Source organism: Dromiciops gliroides, chromosome 5 (assembly GCF_019393635.1).
Source record: "Dromiciops gliroides isolate mDroGli1 chromosome 5, mDroGli1.pri, whole genome shotgun sequence".
Classification (NCBI taxonomy): Eukaryota; Metazoa; Chordata; class Mammalia; order Microbiotheria; family Microbiotheriidae; genus Dromiciops; species Dromiciops gliroides.
The window spans coordinates 80,371,790-80,376,275 of record NC_057865.1 but is presented as its reverse complement, the minus strand read 5'-3'; the positions used below and the strand labels follow the sequence as shown (position 1 = coordinate 80,376,275).

The 4,486-nt window shown below is 37.1% G+C and overlaps 1 pseudogene; it reads right to left on the bottom strand.

Moving 5' to 3' along the window:
- Positions 1 to 242: 242 nt before the first annotated feature.
- On the bottom strand, positions 243 to 3,099 carry LOC122728724 (annotated as a pseudogene).
- Between the last annotated feature and the right edge of the window lie 1,387 nt (positions 3,100 to 4,486).

Sequence of the window (4,486 nt, the reverse complement as noted above, 5' to 3'; positions counted from 1 at the left end):
TATTACACAAAACAATGAAAGATTTTGTTCAGGTATAGTATTTTGCCTTAATTTTTTTTTGCAGGGTAATGAGGGTTAAGTGACTTGCCCAGGGTCACACAGCTAATAAGTGTCAAGTGTCTGAGGCTGGATTTGAATTCAGGGCCTCCTGAATCCAGGGCCAGTGCTTTATCCACTGTGCCATCTAGCTGCCCCAGCCACCAAGCTGCCCCTTGCCTTAATTTTTGTAATAACCTATGGTTTTAAAGCCGGTGTATTGTTTTATGGTCAATAAAATGAGCCACATTGGGTAATCTATCCCACCACTTAAAGAGAAAATTCTCTGCCATGAGGTATAGCCATGGAGTAATCTTAGCTTCACCTTTGGCTCCCTTTGCCAGGAGCTCTCTTAGTTCTTCCTTTGACATATGGTAATAATTTTTCACCTCCCTGGGATCTGGATTCAAGGCTACATCCTTTGTAATCAATAGGACATAATCAATTTCATGTTCTCCCCAAGTCTCATCTGATTGAGCCTTATAATGTGTCATAAAGATGATATCATCCAGGGTAACCTGCAACCAAATTCGGAACACTGTTAGCAATCCTATCATAGCAAAGAAAGGCTTTCAGTTTCTAAATGTAGGGAAAGGACTTAGTACAGTGTGAAGAATGTTGGTTTTGGAGTCAGAGGGGCAGCATTTAAAATACAACTCAGCCACTTAATACCTGGGTGGCCTTGAACAATTCAGTTCATCTGCATGTGTCTTAATTTCTTTATCTATTTAGTTTTTGCTTTTTATCTTCAATTCTTTTTTTTTTGGTTAGGGCAATGAGGGTTAAGTGACTTGCCTGGGGTCTTTCTCTGGGCAAGTCACTCAACCCTCATTGTCAAGTGTCTGAGGCTAGATTTGAACTTGGGGGCCTCCTGAATCCAGGGCTGGTGCTTTATCCACTGTGCCACTTAGCTGGCCCGGAACTTTTTTTTTAAAAAGGATGATGGCAGGAATATTTGAGCATTGATTAAGAACTGGAATTTATTAAGCTCCTAATATGTACCAAGTATTGTGCTAAGAATTGAAGATACCTGCTTTCCCACTTGTCCTAAAGTTATATGACTGAATGCTGTAGTGGATGGAAAACTTCGGATGGAAATTCATATTCAGATTGCATTTACCATGATAAACATAAAAGTTCATTTTAGGAATAGAATATGAATTTCCATCCAAAGTTCAGTCATATGACTTGCCTGGGGTCACACAGCTAGTAAGTGTCAAGTGTCTGAGGTCAGATTTGAACTCGGGTCCTCCTGAATCCAAAGCCAGTGCTTTATCCACTGAGCCACCTAGCTGCCCCTTTATCTTTAGACATCATCTAGCCTGGAGCTTCTAAATCTGCAAATTTGATTTATTAATATTTTGATAACTGTATTTCCACAAATCAATTTCCTTTGTAATTTTATGTATTTTATTTTATCCATTTAAATACATTATTCTGAGAAGGGTTCCATTGGTTTCACCACACTGCCAAAGGTATCCATCACAGGAGAAAAGGTATAAAGTTTAAGAATTTCTTGATTTAGTTTGCTTAGATGTCTTAATGGAGTATTTGCCACAGAGTCATCAGAAACTCAAAATGGGGACTGACAGAGGGAGGAGAAGGTAGGAGGGGGAAGGAATAAGGAAGATAGAGAAGCAAAAGAAAACAAAGAAATGTATATCAGGACAGGGGCCAGAGAAAAGAGGAAGTTCTAATTCCTGGTCCAGCCTTTTCATTCCATCTTCCAAGATACCATCCTGTATATCCCATCCCTCCAGTTTCTCTGGTACAGTAATAGTTGAAACAAGAAGTTACACATTTTGACCAACAATTTAATAATTTCATCTCTGAGTTCATTCAAAACTCTTGGGTGAATACCTTCTAGTCTTAGTGCTTTGTTAATATATAAATTGTCAGTTTGGGGTAGAACCTCCTAGGAGCTCCCTAACCGTTCACTGAAGATCTTTGAATGGGTCATGTACAACAAAATTCACAAAGCTTTCACTTCTGAAATTAAACTAGGATCTATATTTGCTCTATCTCTTTCATCCTTTTTTGTTTGACCATATTTGAGTAATTCCAACAACCATTGGAGGTAAGACATTTTAGACTCCTAGGAATAAAACACAAGTGAAATATGTAAACTAACTACAATGTAAGTTTTCTTCTAAATCTCCTAGGCGTAATCTTTATCATAGCTCTAGAAATTTTTAGATATTAAAAAATTTTTAGTATATTTATTGATTGCCAGGTAGATGAGAATTTCTACTTCTGAAGTTCATTTCCTTGAAAAAAAAGCTTATTTAAAAATTATTATAGTAAAATTCATTTTACATTGCCTGTTGGATCATAGAATGAAAGACTCAAAAAAGAGAAGGACATACTGGGAGACTAACATTCATCAGCCACTCCCAAATCCAAACAAGGGAGCTCTGTCTAAAATTATGGGAATGATATTCAAGCAGAGACACTCACCTGGAAAGGTAATTTTAGCGTCCGATCTTTCTTGCACGAGTAGTTGATTTTTGCTATTGAACAAGATGACACTGAAAGCTCGGTGTCAGAGTCCTGAAAAGAAGTGAAAAACTCTTTTAAACAAAGAGTTAATAAGATGTACATCTGTCAATGCTTTACTTTTCTATACTTTCCTCATCCTACAGTATCATGGCTAAAAACTGAAGATGGGACCATATAGGCACAACCTAAGGAAAGACTTGGTGAGCATCTGCTCTCTCAGTTCTCTCTTTTTGTCATTAATTACATAGAAAGTAAAAATTTGTCTTTAATCACAGATATGTCTTTAATCTAAAACAAATGGTAAGAGCATGACGCTATTCATTCTTTTATAAGAGGCCACGACCCACAATCCACATCTGTTGGACTAGGAAAATACTGGGAAAACTCTTCTGAAGTGAGTGCCATTCATCTTTCTACTGTACCTTTTTCAATGTTTTTATGTAAATGACAAGTCTTCTTGTCCTTTGCACCAGTCACGTTATCGTTTTCATCAATAATGATGCATAACTCTGCCAAGCGCTCCACTTGATGACTATCCAAGTGACTGGTATTTTCTTCTGACATATTTTTCAGTTTTTATCCTACCTATATCACAGGAAAAAGTAAAAGAATTGGATATGTTACTGGAAATGTGAATAGAATAATATTTCCATAATACTTCATGGTTTATGAAGTACTTTACATTCATCATATCATTTGATCCTTTTTAGGGGGTGTGGCATAAGTTGTATTATCTCCATTTAGCAAATGAGGAAACTAGGGTTCAACTAGATTAAATGATTTGTCCAAGTTTCCAGGATTCTTAAGTGGCTGAACTAAAAATCAAATGTGTGTTGTATTCTTAGGGCTTAGCATAGTGCCTGGCATATAATGGATGCATAATAAATGCTTGGTGATTAATTCAATTATAATAATTTCTAATTGTAAAATTTTATGCACTTAAGCCTACTCCAGAGTTTGTAATCTTGTAAAAAAAAATCAATGGCCTTCTTTGCATTCATTCCCATGCATTCTCTGCTTTTGAGAGTGATGTCGGATAGAATTTGGGGTCAAATTGATCGTGAGTCGTCCCAAAAGAATTACAAGACTCAGTGACTCAGTTTCCCAAGTTTTATTGCAATACTGTGGGTGACCACAGGGAGAGAACCAGAATAGTGGAAAGGTATCTCTCAAATAAGGAAAGACAGTTATAGTTATAGTATGGATAAATTGATTATCAGTCTCATTATAATAATCTCCACCTTGGGGAGGTACAAGGGAGGGCCTGTCCTACTCATTATAATATTCTCCACCTAGGGGTGTTACAAGGGAGGGCTTATCCTAATTTGGAGTTCCTGGGGTCCTAAGCCTCAGTGGAGGTGTGTTTTGGGGGTTTACATGTCATAAGGTGAATCTGGGGAAAAATTTGGCCTTTTCTGCGCATGTCTCTTTCTGATTCCCATGACTAGTTTCAAAATATAATCATTTTTCTTTAGAATTTCTATAGCCTTGTCATTTTCTTTATTGTTATTTTGACCTGACCCATTTTGATGCATTATGGATACTGATTTATGTGGGTATGAGAACCTAGCATAAGTTATCCATTAACTGGGGTCTGACTCCCTTTTAGAGCTAATATCTGAATTAGAGCTTGGATCTTAGGTTTTTCTATTAACTCCTTTTTGCCTCCTACATCAAGAGGATATAGCAGAATTGGTCAGAGGCCACAAAATGCTAGGATTCCATAAAGAAAAAGTTAAACTTTCTCCCCGCCCAACCTCAAATATATGTAAAAACAAAATTTTAACATCAATTTTTAAAAAACTTTGTGTTCCAACTTCTCTTCCCCCCTCCATTCACACCCCCCCCCACCCAAAGCAGCACCACACTTTAAGAAGGAGTTAAAAGCCAAGAAATAGTAAGCCAGGATGAGTAGGCAGAGAAAGCAGAAGACCATCGAAAACTTCTTTGG